Source organism: Apus apus, chromosome 1 (assembly GCF_020740795.1).
Source record: "Apus apus isolate bApuApu2 chromosome 1, bApuApu2.pri.cur, whole genome shotgun sequence".
NCBI lineage: Eukaryota > Metazoa > Chordata > Aves > Apodiformes > Apodidae > Apus > Apus apus.
Genome location: NC_067282.1, coordinates 8,775,841 through 8,791,422, shown reverse-complemented (window position 1 = coordinate 8,791,422; position 15,582 = coordinate 8,775,841). Strand labels below are relative to the sequence as shown.

Here is a 15,582-nt window from a genome sequence, read left to right as displayed (position 1 = left end):
GAAAGGGACCTGGGGATCCTAGTGGATAGGAGGGTGACCATGAGCCAGCAATGTGCCCTTGTGGCCAAGAAGGCCAATGACATCCTGGGGTGTATTAGAAAGGGTGTGGTTAGTAGGTCAAGGGAACCAAGGGAGGTTCTCCTCCCCCTCTATTCTGCATTGGTGAGGCCGCATCTGGAATATGGTGTCCAGTTCTGGGCCCCTCAGTTCCAGAAGGACAGGGAACTGCTTGAAAGAGTCCAGCACAGAGCCACAAAGATGATGAAGGGAGTGGAACATCTCCCTTTTGAGGAAAGGCTGAGGGAGCTGGGTCTCTTTAGCTTGGAGAAGAGGAGACTGAGGGGCGACCTCATCAGTGTTTACAAGTATGTTAAGGGTGAGTGTCAGGACAACAGAGTCAGGCTTTTTTCAGTGATGTCCAGTGATAGGACAAGGGGCAATGGGTGCAAACTGGAACATAGGAGGTTCCACGTAAAGATCAGAAAAACCTTCTTTCCTGTGAGAGTGACAGAGCACTGAAACAGGCTGCCCAGAGAGGCTGTGGAGTCTCCTTCTCTGGAGACATTCAAAAGCCACCTCGACGTGTTCCTGTGTGATGTGCTGTGGGTGATCCTGCTCTGGCAGGGGGGTTGGACTAGATGATCTTTTGAGGTCTCTTTGAACCCCTAAGATTCTGTGATTCTGTGAAGTGAGGACATTTTCAAGTTCTCATGAGACACGAAATTCCACATTCAAGAAGTCCCTGGACTGTGGTTCGCAAGGGACAAGTTTTGTTGGAATAACCTGGTTTTTAAGCCTGACTGTTGTGTTGGGTTTTTTTTGTTTGTTTGTGGTTTTACGCGGGGTTTTTGTGTTCATTTTTGTTTAGGGTTTTGTTTGGGTTTTTTGTTTGCTTTGGTTTCTTTTGTCTTTTTGTTTTTGTTGTAGTTTTTTTTGTTTGTTTGGGTTTGTTTGGTTGGTTGGGGTTTTTTTTGTTGCTATTGTTTTTTCCCATTTTATAATCCTGGTAAAAATACTATTCTTGGATACTCAAGGCATACAAATGTTGTATAATTCTTCTCACTTTTGCCTTTTTTCCTTTGGTTTTGTGCATCATCTCTCTGAGGACTTCACCATCCTGTTAGAACAATAAGTAAAGTAAAAGAGAATTATCTATGTCAGACGATAAATAAGCACTTTAAGAATGAATGTCTCATCATGATACTAATTTAATAACAAGCTCTTTAAAATGGTGCATTCAGCAGAACACAAAGAAGCTTCAAGCAGGCTGCAAAACCCAATAAAGGAGGGTCACTGGGTTAAAAACAACAAAGTGTTTTATGCAAGTGTGACGTATCATTTAAAGGGAAGTGTGCTTGTTCTTGGGCTGGCTGTCTATCTTGCAAAGATCTTGAGATGTTGACAGGCAGAGAAATGTTGCTGTATTTTGTGTACAATGGAATATTTTCTGTGCTATGGTTTCCCATTACTTGAATCTGCAAGCATTTTCCAGGCTTCCCAGGTGTTACCTTTTCATGCCAGAGACCATGTCTGATGCACTGGGTCCTGGGACAGCTGATAGGCTGCGTTTCAGGTGGGGCAAGACCCTGTCTCTGTGCTCATCTGCTGTGTTGGGCTCATGGGTAAGAGCCAGGATAAAAATGTGCTTTCCATTCAGTCCTACTGACAGGCCTCTTTTGGAGAAAAAAGAAGATGCTGATCCCTGAGTAGACTTTAAAGACCAGTATGAACCAACAAGTATGAAAAACGCAGTGGGTAGTGTTAATTATGCTTATTTACCATTTGGGTTGGAGATCTATGGTTCCTTCTATAAATCATCCCCTCTGTTAACTATAAATGGAAACCAGTCAATTAGCTTAATCTGCTAATGTTAGACTCTGAGATTGGATGTTTTGAATAACATTCAGAGTTTTAAATACCTTTAATAAAGGAAAAATGTATTTTCATGCTTTAGCTCAAGTTCATCGTTGAACTTTACTGTCTTTATAGCTGAAAATAATATTGCCTAATTTCCAATTGCACTGCTTGAAATGCAGTCATAGGCTGTATGCACCATAAGGGTAAATTCTCCAATTCTAATTTATATTAAAATGGGTTTTAGTAAGTTCAGTGCCCTCCAAATTGTCTGAACCTGGCTTGTGTTTAAATACCTTCAAATGCAGAAAGAGGAGCCCACATCTATCTACATCACTGTTTCCAAAGTCAATTATTCCTGCTCATGTGGGAAGTCTGTGGTAATGTTTAAAATCGAGTCTAGACTTTGCATACCCTGAAAAGTAACCTATCCTTATTTCTTCATACTCAATGTCTTTTCAGTGTCCAAATTCTCTAAGTAAAACAGTTGTACTTTATGCCCATGGATTTCTCAGAAGACATTTAGCTGTTTCAAATCAATATTAAATAAAATAACATTTATGATTTGTTACCTATGTGACATTTTCTCCAACGGTAAAAAAGCCCAAAGGCTTGATTGGACATTTTCACACCCTTTGAAATGTCCAAACTAGTTGGTGTTCTTTAATTGGAAAGAAATATCAGTTTGGGGCTTTTTTCTTTCAACTTAGAATTAATTATGACAATGGCTTTATAGTCACTTGTAAAATCATGCTCAGAGTAACTAGGAAGAAAACAATATTCTTATCACTTAATATGAATGAAGTGCAAACTTGAAAGTGTGAATTCAGCTAATGCAAATAAAGATAATGACATATATAAAAAGTTATTTAAATAGCACATCAAATTTACTTTTGTTCTCTAAAGCCTTGGAGAAAAATCAGAGAAACATAATGGGGAGATCAGATATTATATGCCAGAATATAGGCAAATTAAGTTGCTGCTACTCATTTTCTAAATAATGATGCATAATGGCATCCGATATTTAAAGATAAATATACTATGAAGAAAAATGGAACTAATGGGTAAGAGCTAGAAAAAAAATGTATCTAAAAATGGGGAAAGACATAATGTAGCTGTATGTTGGAAGACACTGGGAAAAGCAGATGCACTGAGAAGAATGTAAACAATCATAAACTGAATGGAAAGAAAAAATGAAAGAGGGAAGGTGCAGAAGAAAGATGATGCTAAGGAACAAAGGTGGCTGCTATGATGATGAACCAGATCATCAGCTGTGTCTCTACTTGGAAAAAAATTTCCTTAGCAGGAAGCAAAAATTTCCTTAACTCCCCTGGGCTACTCCCACCATCTCATTGCATCAGGGAAACATATAGAGGATTGACAAATAAAGAAGGTTTTTTTGTTCATTTTTATGATCACTGCAAACTATTACCCAAATTAAACTCGTGGCTCGAAGTGCCTTCTGCTTGCCAACAGTGAATCTGAGGACTTCATTTCATTTGCATGGTAAATATGAAAGTTTTAGAAGCCATCTAACTAGTACTAGATTTAAAAATTTACCATCAAAGACTACCTGAGAATAGTATTGTACTACTTGAATTTTTATCAATAGTTTCTCTCCTGTAACTTCAAGAAAAAAAATAATTATAATTGGTCCAAAAAATCTTCATTGGTGGTGAGCAGTAATCACTATGAAATGACAAACATTTTAACTCAGAGACAAAAGGAGATTGGCTTTGGAAAACATCTTCCACTTGTGCGTGCATGAGAGTGTTAATTAGGAACTGCTGAAATTAACGATTCCCAGAGACCTTTCATCACATGAATTTTGTAGAAATGTGAGTTCAAAACCATCCTCAGGACTTGAAACAAGTCCAGGTAAAGCTATTACTTTTAAGATGCAGCATTTGTGTTCATGGCAAGGAATTAACCTATCCTGTTTGATGCCAATGGAATGTTTTGCAGCTTAACCTGTGATTATTTAAGTACCAATATAGAAAAGTGGCAACATCCGTTGGCTTTTTAGCTGCTGTCATTTTATTTGAGATTTCAATAGGAAGCAGAAACAGCTGGAAATAACATATGAAGATTTCCTTCATTGTATTAAATTATCACCTAGTTGTACATGAAAAAAAAAAAAAAGGTCTGTTGCACTTTATGGAAATTTTACATAAAGAAATTGGTCAGTATAAACATGCCTGTGACCTTGAAGTTGAATGATTTCAAGGCTTTTCAAAAGCTTCAGAGGTCACCATGCATTGGCTACACAGATTTTCTGTGGCAACTGCCATTGTTTAACTCCAATTGTCAGCTAAATCCCACCCAGCCAATTGCTCACTGCCCTTGGTGGGATGGAGGAGAGAAACAGAAGGTAAAAGTGAGAAAACTAATGGATTGAGATAAATACAGTTTATTAAACAAAGCAAAAATTTCTTATGCAAGCAAAAGCAAACAAAGAATTCCTTTGGCAGGTGTTCAGTCATCCCCAGGAAAGCAGGGGTGTACCATGCCGAAAAGTTACTTGGGAAGACAAACCTCATCACTCCAAATGTCCCCCTTCCCTCTTCTTCCCCCCAGCTTTATACGCTGAGCATGATGTCATATGGTCTAGAATATCTCTGTGGTCAGTTGGAGCCAGCTGTTCCTGCTATGTCCCTTCCCAATCACTTGTGCACCCCCAGCCTACTCCCTGCTGGAGTGGAGAGAGGAGCAGAAAAGGCTTTGACTGTGTAATCACTACTCAGGAACAGCTGAAACATCCCTGTGTTAACCAAGCTGTTTTCAGGATGAATAAAAAAAATGTAACCCCCTACTAGTTACTGTGAAGAAAAATAACTGTCCCAGCTAAAATCAGCACAGCCACTTAGCAGGTGTTCAGGTTTAAAATCCAGCATTACCAAACCTCGTACATGCTAACAAACTGCAGTTTGGAACAAGACTTTTTAAAAGTTTCCCATAAGAACTGGCTGCCTCAGTTCTTTTTACTAAAACTGTAGAATAAGTTAAGGTAAACAGATTACAGGTTAAGAGGAAAGGGTTTAATCAACATGTTGAATCAATATTATATGTATGATATGTAGACTAGAACTGGTTTACATAGGTAAAACCATGTCTCTGATCCTTAGATTCATAAGGGCACTGAGAATACTTTGGGGCTGGACTGATTTTATTAAATTTTAGCCAGCTAGAAGCTGGATATCTGACCCAAGCTGGTAAATCAGCTTTGTTCTGTGGCAAATGGCAAGAGAGAGACATTTCTGGAGGACTTCTCTAAATTATCCTTTCCTAAAATAGATTCCTTCTGTCTCTTCATTAGTTATAGAAGGAATCTAAGAGGTCAGTTTTAGATGTGTAGCTTACCCTTTCTGGCCTGTAACTGACACTGCAAAAGGGTATGGATGTGCTGGAAGTCCTGGTTTATATCTGCTGGCATTTTGCAGATGTCTCATATGCTATCAGGAGATTGAAATGAACTAAAGACCTGAATATAGGAAACTGGATTAAATTCCAGTGGATGAGATTTGGCCAGATAAGAAACCTACAGGTGATTTAAAGTTTAAAAGCTAATCTCATCCCTACTGTTTTGAAAATCTCTCTCCTCTACCCTCAGAGAACATACAGATTTGCAATACTAAGCAAAGCAGTAGTAAAACTTACTTTGACATAACACTATGATAGAAGCAGAGTCACCTTCATGATCAAAGAGAGAAATTCAGAGATTTCTTTTTCCTGAATGTTTTGTAAAACATACACTAAAATAAAAACTGCATGGTCCCAAGTATGTGGGAATGCTCAAAGAATAGTGTAAAGTAGAAGAAGAATGTAGACTGTGCTTCAGATAGCAGAGTTATCTACCTTAGAAATGGGTCTTTTTAATTTTTTTTTCTTTTTTTCTGTTTTTCATGGATCTCTTTACCAGATGTTCGGGGACTGAATCTCAGGTTAGATATTTGATTAGTATGAACAGCACGGATATTAACCACAGGAAGAGTGTAGGCAAGTACTTAAATCAAAATAATAAATATAATAAAAAATAATAAATACATTTCCACATGGTTGCATTCTTGTCAGTGGCTTTAATCCAAAAAGTGAGTTTGGTTTTCCATGAAAAAAAATAACTAAAATATTAAATAATTAAATAAAATATTAATACTTGTTTGCTTGCTTGTAAAATGCCTAAAAAACCAGTCTTCAGGAATAGTGGCCATCATGTGTGGGCAACGCTATAATTTGTTTTCCAAAATTTCTGGTGAGATATGACTTTTTGCATATAACACTTGCTCTGCTTTTTTATTCTTCGGTCTATAGTTCAAGAAGATATTAGAAAATATTTAATGTATGTGACAGTTTTTACAAAAGCTTATGTGTATGTATGGGCTTGGGGAGTTATGTGTAGCATTTTGATTATATTTAGTTACTGATTTATAAATATTTACATGATTTAAACCAAAATTTTGACATTCATCTCCATTTCTGAAATTTAAACACAGACCTTGACAAATGTTATGCATATGCCTAATTTTAATTGTTGATAGGATCTGAGGGATCTTCAAGTTGAGTTTGAAGTATTTTAAGCAATGATTGCTGATGATTTTTAGCATGCTGGCAAGGCACCTATGCAAGTGGCCATTTTCCATCACTGAGTACAGCTGGGGGAGGTGAATCTCAGCATCTCACTCTGCCTGCCCACCCTGTTCCTGTGCATAGGCCATCCAGGCAGGTATTGTGGCAGCCTCAGACTAATGGTACCCATCATGATGTTGAGACAGTGCACTAGTAATTACCTGAACAGTGCCAAATGTCTTAATAAGATTTTATTACACATTTCTAAAATATGGGAAATAAAAGAAGGATATAACATTAATTAATAAACAAAGAAAAAACCCAAAGCCACGTGGCAATTCTGATAGCTTTCCAAGTAATGCCAGTCAGAAACATTCTGTTCAGCATCCAATCATAGGCTAGGTTTATCTCAAGTATTTTACAGTAAGAATAAGCTCAGTTTCTTGTTCTGGAATGTTTTAAGAGTGGTAGAGAGTCCTTATGTTTGACAATGGTCCAGAACAGGTTTTCCTGTGCAGTTTCTGTGGCTCCAGGTACTTCAGTGACTTTCAGTTGTATCACAGAAAATATTTATCTTAAATGTGTTTGTTAAAAATTTTTATTGTAATATTTATAATTGACTGTAAGTATTAAGTGAAAATTGATGCCTGGCTGTGTTGAATAATGTAATGTGTCTTATTCTAAGAAGAAGAATTTTGCTAACAGAATCACAGAATCTTAGGGGTTGGAAGAGACCACGAAAGATCATCTAGTCCAACTCCCCTGCGACAGTAGGATCACCCAGAGCACATCACACAGGAACACGTCCAGGTGGCTTTTGAATGTCTCCAGTGAAGGAGACTCCACAACCTCTCTGGGCAGCCTGTCCCAGGGCTCTGTCACTCTCACAGGAAAGAAGGTTTTTCTGATCTTTAGTGGAACCTGTTATTTTCCAGTTTGCACTCATTGTCCCTTGTCCTATCACTGGACATCACTGAAAAAAGCCTGGCTCCATCCTCCTGACACTCACCCTCAACATATTTGTAAACACTGATGAGGTTGCCCCTCAGTCTCCTCTGCTCCAAGCTAAAGAGAGCCAGCTCCCTCAGCCTTTCCTCATAAGGGAGATGTTCCACTCCCTTAATCATCTTTGTGGCTCTGTGCTGGACTCTTTCAAGCAGTTCCCTGTCCTTCTGGAACTGAGGGGCCCAGAAATGGACACGATATTCCAGATGCGGTCTCACCAAGGCAGAATAGAGGGGGAGGAGAACCTCTCTTGACCTACTAACCACACCCTTTCTAATACACCCCAGGATCCCCAGGTCCCTTTCTCCTACATGGTTCTCCAGCAGGTCAGCCCCCAACCTGTACTGGTCCATGGGGTTGTTCTTCCCCAGATGCAAGACTCTACACTTGCCCTTGTTGAATTTCATCAAGTTTCTCCCCACCCAACTCTCCAGCCTGTCCAGGTCTCACTGAATGGCAGCACAGCCTTCTGGTGTGTCAGCCCCTCCTCCCAGTTTAGTGTCACCAGCAAACTTGCTGAGGGCACACTCTGTTCCCTCATCCAGGTCTTTGATGAAAAGACTGAACAACACCGGTCCCAGTACCAACCCCTGAGGGACTCCACCAGTCACAGACCTTCAATTAGATTTTGTCCCATTGACTACAACTCTGACAAAAGCTTTCAGGCTTCCATTTAACTCTCAGTTCGTACTGAATATAATGGACTTGAATCAACTGAAGGTAGAGTGCAAAGTTAACCTGAAGTGTTACTTCTTCTGAGATATGCTTGTAAGTGGAGAGATTATTCTCTATTCCTTTTTAAAAATGTTTTGATTAATAAGAGATGATTTTTTAGAAAGTCCCTCATCAAAATGACTTTTAAAAAATTCCTTTAGTTGTTGCAGTATGGGAAAATAATTTTGACTATTAGCAGCAATTCCTGATAAAACAGAGAACCAAAAATGGTAGAATCGAGCACAACTACAACCGAGATCTTGTTTTAGCTTGGGTTAGTTCATCCCCCAGTAATTGTTTATGCTTATCCATGTCCATTTTGGGTGCTCAGCTGTAAATCTGAGCTTTGAATTAAAAATATTTAGGGAAAGGTCAGAGAAAAATCATTCACCAGCAAACAGAGACAGGAGATACAGCAGCAGAAGTGGAGGAAAAGTAGTTGGTTCTGTTTAAATACTCTGTAACGTCAGCATTTATTGGCAGATCTGAGTTCAGGTGCTGCTGCCAGAGATGGATGTCACAGCCTGTGAGTGACACAGGCATATAGGGAAGAGGATAAATGAGTTATAAAAACTTACAGAAAATACATACATCTTAGGGTGTCAAATAGTAATTATCTTCCTGCTTGCACCCTCTTTCAGGAGGCAACTTCCAACTCATGGTCTGCAACGATACAAAATGCTTCGTTCTCATGTCACTTCGGGTCTTGTTTCCTTTGTAAATACCTTTCTGTAATCTAGAGGGGCAGGACTCAGGCAGTGCTTTTGGGGTGCCTAACACAGTTTATACATGACACACCTCAGGCTTGTGCAGCCGGTGTCGTCTTTTGCATCAGCTGTAACAGAGAAGGAACAAGTGGTGTATGACTCAACCTCAAATGCTGCAGAACATGTAAGGATGCCATCCATGCTCAACTGCATGATCACTAAAGGTAAACATTCTTATAGAAGCTAGGAACCTGGCCCGAGGTTTTGTTTAATCAACAGTTTTTCTTGTTTATCCATCTTTCTCCTAGTTCCTGATGTTATGTTACTCCAGAGACCCCTCTTGATTTCTAGGTCTCTCTATTTTAGATGACTGAATTTCTATGGATATTTTCAATCTTCTTAAGTGGAATATGGATTTCCACTGTTTCACCAATTCCTTGTTGCCTGACTATTTCTTCCTCAACAAAAAGATCTCTTTCTCTCTGGTTTCACTGGATGTTTCACAGAATCATGGAATGGTTTGGGTTGGAAGGGACCTTAAAGATAATCTAGTTCAAACCCTTTTGCATGGGTAGGGACACCTCCCCCTAGATCAGGTTTCTCCAAGCCCCATCCAGCCTGGCCTGTACACTTCCAGGGATGGGGCTTCCACAGCTTCCCCGGACAACCAGTTCCAGTGTCTCACCACCCTCACACACAAAAAAATTTCTTCCTAATGTCTAACCTGAATCTCCCCTCTTTCAGTTTGAAACCATTACCTCTTGTCCTCTCACTACAAACCCTTATAAAAAGTCCCTGCCCAGCTTTCCTGTAGCCCCTTCAGGTACTGGAAAGTGCTCTAAGGTCTCCCCACAGCCTTGTCTTCTCCAGGCTGAACAGCCCCAACTCTCTCAGCCTGTTCTCATAGGAGAGGTGCCCCAGCCCTCTGATCACCTTTGTGGCCCTCCTCTGGACTCTATACAGGACCATCGTGTCCTTCTTGGGGGCTCCAGAACTGGACACAGTACTGCAGGTGGGGTCTTATCAGTAAAGGAGCAGAATCACCTCCTTTGACCTGCTGGCCATGCTTCTTTTGATTTAGCCCAGGACACAGTTGGCTTTCTGGGCTGTAGGCAAACATTGCTGGCCCATGTTGACCTTCTCATCCACCATTACTCATAAATCCTTCTTCAGAGCTGCTCAGGCAGTCCTGTCTAAATCTCTGGCAGCATAAAATGTAGCATTGTAGGTAACAAGATGCAGACACATCCTGAATCCAGCTGTAGTGTGTCATGACTCAGGAGTTCAAGTAGGTACCAGCCCTCTCTCAGTCGTGTCAACCCCAGCAGGCAGACATGCCTCAAAGGCAATTTGTGTACGTAATTTGTACTAGCACAGAGTCTGTGTAGGATGCAGGTGACTCTAAGAATAATGAGCTCTGTAATTTGATCAAAAAGACCTCTGAAAATAGTCAATTACCTCAGAATATAATAATACATTTGTGTTACTAAGTAACAGATGCTGCCATTATATAATTTAAATTTAAATAATAATTAATCTCTACCTACACCAGATGAAATACAGTAAGTTGTAGATTTACCTAAAGGAATTAAATGGTAGAAGCAGCAACTTAAGTGTTGAAACACTTGTCAAAAATTATCCAACCATTAAAAAAAGCTGAGATTTAATGAGCGGACAAAAAAGAAGGAACAAGAGAAATTAAGACTTTAGTATCTCTAAGTATAGAGATAAAGCAAAAAGTTCTGCAAAAGTGGTAGAACAATTCAAAACAAGCAATAAAATATTCTTCCATCATGTAAAGCAAAGCAGTAAGATGTGAAGTTACCATACAGCTGAAGTGAGACAGTGATTAAATATAATCTAACTACGGTGCAAAACCTGAATAAATATTTTCTTTTCACTTTTCAGTATGGATAATGCTGTCAAATATGAGGGAAATGAGAAGGCCATTGGTTTAGTGGATATGGAACTGAAATTCAACCATTTCAGGTGGGAATAAAACTGAGGATTTCTCTTAATCCTCTATTAAAGGTTGCCCTTAGGACTACACGAGGATTAAATTCTCCTGTCTGGACTACACTAGCTGTTAGTCTGAAAGCTTGTAGAATCCTGAGCAGTCAGAATGTCAAGTTCAGAGTACATGAAAAATTATCTCAACTTGCTCAATTAACAAACAGTTGGACATGCCAGAAATGGCTCAGTTGTGTTTGCATAAAACGGTAGTATGGACCAAGTGAAGGAAGGGAGCAGAGGGGACTTGAGGGACACTGTTCATTCTATATCTGTAATGGCTGCTTTTCCGCTTGATTGGGATATAGCAAATGCACCCATTGATGCAGACAAGCAGTTTTCCATTAAATAATATTGCTGAAATTGATAAATTAAGTTGTGAGTGTAGTAGCAAGGCTTCTTGCTAAATGAAATGCGATATTAGAATCATAGAATGGTTAAGGTTGGAAGGGACCTTAAAGATCATCATGTTCCAACCTCCCTGCTATGAGCAGGGACACCTCACACTAGACCAGGCTGCACAAGCCTCCTCCAACCTGGCCTTAAACACCCCCAGACAGGGGGCTTCCACAACCTCCCTGGGTAACCTATTCCAGTACCTTACTACCTTCATGGTGAAGAGTTTCTTCCTGATCTCTAACTTAAATCTCCCCTCTCTCAGTTGAAAACCATTACCCCTTGTCATATCACTACACTCTCTAGTGAAAAGTCCCCCCCCAGCTTTCCTGCAGGCCCCTTCAAGTACTGGAAGGCCACTATAAGGTCTTCCCAGAGCCTTCTCTTCTCCAGGCTGAACAGCCCTAACTCCCTCTGCCTGTTTTCATAGCAGAGGTGCTCCAGGCCTTTGATCATCTTGGTGGCCCTTCTCTGGACCCTCTCCAACAAGTCTATATCTTTCTTGTCCTGAGGGCCCCAGAGCTGTACACAGTATTCCAGGTGGGGTCTCACCAGATCAGAGTAGAGGGGCAGAACCACCTCTCTAGCCCTGCTGGCCACACTCCTTTTGATGCAGCCCAGGACGCAGTTGCTCTCAGGGCTCCAGTGCACACTGGTGGCTCACGCTGAGCTTCTCATCAACTACCACCCCCAAGTCCTTCTCCTCAGGGCTGCTCTCCAGCCATTCTTCCCCTAGCCTGTATTTGTGCCTGGGGTTGTGCCAACACAGGTGCAGGACCTTGCACTTGTCTTTGTTGAACTTGATGTTGGCACTGGCCCACCTCTCAAGCCTGTCAAGGTCCCTATTTTTAAAAAATAAGGATGTCCTGTAGATAACTAAAAACTTGAAATGAAATAAACTGGAATAAAATTAGATGAAATGCAACATACACACCAAAGGTAGATTGCACAGGAATTGTCAGGTAACTTTGCAAAGATGAATAATTCTCTGAAAAATGTAAATGCATTTCATCCATCACCTGAATTTCTGTAAGGCAGCTTTTATAGATCCACTGAAAAAAAAGTTAACTGAAATGAAATGAAGTGTAAACATTTTGAAAAAAAAAAATCTAGACTTCATGAGTAACAGTTTTGTTGAAAGAGAAAATATTGCAATACAGTAAAGACGTGTGGTAGGGCTAAGTTTATTATTTTCACAAAGGCACATGGCACAAAAATAAACGAGCAGTAGTGAAAGTTGCTGATAAGTCAATATTGAGAGACTGACAAAACAAAGAGCAATCAGAAAATTGAATGGGAAGACAAAGACTGCAGTAGTTCAAAGGAGATTAGTGTAATGCTACAGTATTAAACTGTGTACATCACACCACTTAATTTTTAGATGGTTTGGCTGAGCTGAGAGTTTCTACAATTTCCATCAATGAAGGGACTTTCATTGTTAGCATGCAGTTAATAAGAAATATCATAATGTAAACACATGAACATAATAAATAATCATAGAAGACTATGCTCTATGACTGTGCTCTGCTCATCTTACAATGAGCTGATGCAGTTTCTGGCAGGAATCAGGTAGTACTGCTCCCACATATAGAACTACTGTCTAAGGTACAGCTGACACGAGATACTTGGATAGAACCACCACTGTAAGAACAGCCACTACAGTTGTTCTTACAGTCTCATTTGGAAGTTTCTACAGTGTTTTCAGTGGTTAGAAAAAGTACAGTACAACTGGAACATGCATGTAAGTACTCTAGCATGGCTTGAGGAATTAAAAGACCCTTTTAGGAACTGTGAGTGAAAGCTTCTTCAGTGTGGCACAGTAAAGGAAGAAAGATGGCATGTTTCCTCTCAGCAAATACAATATGTCAGAGCAAATCTAGTATTTCAGTAAAAGTCGAAGAGGGTGAAATGTTCCTGAAGAGTAACAATGCCCAGCAATGGGTCCTCAGGTGAAGAAGGCCAACAACTTCCTGCATGACATTAAAGAAGAGCATTGCCAGCAAGTTAAGGGAGGGAACCCTTCTCATCTACTCAGTACTGGTGGATAGATAACTGGTGTGCTGTGTCCAACGCAGGGCTCTCCTGTCTGAACCCTTTCTCACACATTTTTGTGTCCATCAAAGTAGTGGCATCAAAACCCAAGCTTCCAAAACCCAGTTAGCTTTCTAAGAGAGTTTGAGCAGTTTATGCAAGGGATTAAATTGCACAGCACCTGTGCCATCAGGGAACTGGTCTTAGCGAGCCAGGAAGACTCTCCCAATGCTACATTACTATGTGTCAAAATGAAAAGGAAAAAAAAGAAAAAAGACTGCAGGTTTTTAGTGAGGCTGCTGAGCAGTGAGGGAGTCACAGACTTCCCATGAACACTTTTATTTCTAAGTCTCCTAAATTGCTTAATGCAAACTCAGCAGGAGAAAACCAGAATCCACAGTAACAGCTTATTCAAGTACATTTCCAGAGCAGTTTCAGAGGCTGTTTTCATCAGAACTGAGGGATGGTCACTGTTTTACTTTCATCTTAAGTATCCCATGAGAAGCAGACATGTGAACTCAAGCTTTTCATGGGGAACAATGATTAACACTCTCAAATGCTTTAAGGACAGAAGCCAGTAACCCTTATTCTACTGTTCTACTCCACTTGATGTTAGAAAATATAGGCATGCTATCAAGCAACACAAGGACAAGAGCAGTTACCTAGTCTACTTAAGAGTCCCAATAGAGAAAGATACTGAATTGTTTCATGAGAAAAGGATCTTTCACAAGGAAGGACTTCATGCAGAAGTGGACAGACTTTACAGTGGATGAGGATAACCTGGCAATTAATTACATTGTATTGACTAGATACATCATATTTTACAGCGTCATTTTGATATTGACAGGTTTGCCTTTAGCAACAATTTATAGTCCATTATGAAGACAGGCTGAGAGAGTTGGGAATGTTCATCCTGGAGAAGAGAAGGCTCCAGAGAGACCTTCTAGCAACCTTCCAGTATCTTAAGAGGGCCTACTAGAAAACTGGGGAGGGACTTTTTACAAGGGCATTTAGTAATACGATGAGAGGTAAAGATTTCAAACTGAAAAAAGGGTAGATTTAGGTTAGACATTAGTAAGAAATTATTTAGTGTAAGGGTGGTGAGGCACTGATGCCTCATCCCTGGAAGTGTTCAAGGCCAAATTGGGTGGGCCTTTGCACAATCTGGTCTAGTCCCCACCCATGGCAGGGCAGGTTGGAACTTGATGAGCTTTCAAGGCCCTTATAACGCAAACCATTCTGTGATTCTGTGGTTCTGTAACTATTTAATTAACATTTGGGTCTTGTGAAGTTCCCCTCCTCCCAGTCCTCAGAATAAGTCAGCAGAGGATAATATTCCCACTGAGCCTTATTTGGCATTGTTGCTGGATATGACTACCCTTTACTATGAAAGAACATATTAACCCAGACCATCATATTCAAGCACATCTTTAGTACCTCATGGGTTTAAGTTCCTTAAATATTGAAATGCTGTGAACTAGCTATTCTCACCAGATATGTCATTAAAGATCACTAAAGCAGAGGGTAACATATTTCAGGTTTCTTCTGGTCAGTTTTGGTCCTCTGTAAGACTTTCATTCAGGAAAATAAAAAATAAGAAAAAAGAAATTAAAAAAAGGAAAAAAAGAGAAGCTAACCCTTTGGAACATCAGGTACCACTGCCCTACAGTAGCAACTGTATTTGTTTTTGAAGACAAAACATAGTGCTTATTCTTCCAGTTTTGCACTTGAAATAATTGCAGGCTTTATTCCATGGCATATTATAATAATTAAAAAAAAATAGTAACAATAGTCATCAGAGTGCAGGCTTATCCTTTGGTGCTTCATTAAAAATCATGCAAAACTACAGGTGAGAGAGAGAACCAAGAGCTAGAACAGGAAGAGCTGTTTACCAGTAAAAACAGGTTGGATACGTAGACCAGTGTGTTGCTTTTTCTTGTTGCCAGGCCAGTAACAAGAGTTTACATTTATATAATCACTTGTATTCCAAAACACATGGCAAATCATAGGGCAACTTATGCTTTTGGTTATATGGTTTAGTGAAGGCACAGATGCTTCCATTCTACAGTTGCACTAGTGCCATGAAGAGCAATTTCATCTTTACTCTAAACAAAGAGTGAAGAATGAGAGAACATGAAGCCTTCTCTTCATTGGGATGTAAAAGTAGCGTGGAGATACAGAATAGATGTATCTTATTTTCAGAACTTATAGAAAATATTTGAAAAAAACTTAGACAGAAATTGTACCTCAGAAAAGTATTTGCATTTCTAGAGATGTTGTAGCAGAAAGCTGACATTTGTTG

The 15,582-nt window shown here is 39.8% G+C and overlaps 1 protein-coding gene across 1 annotated transcript in view; it reads left to right on the top strand.

The window, feature by feature from the left end:
- GRM5 (glutamate metabotropic receptor 5) overlaps window positions 1-15,582 on the top strand; it is a 240,455-nt gene that overhangs the window by 128,704 nt on the left and 96,169 nt on the right. The window lies entirely within an intron of this gene.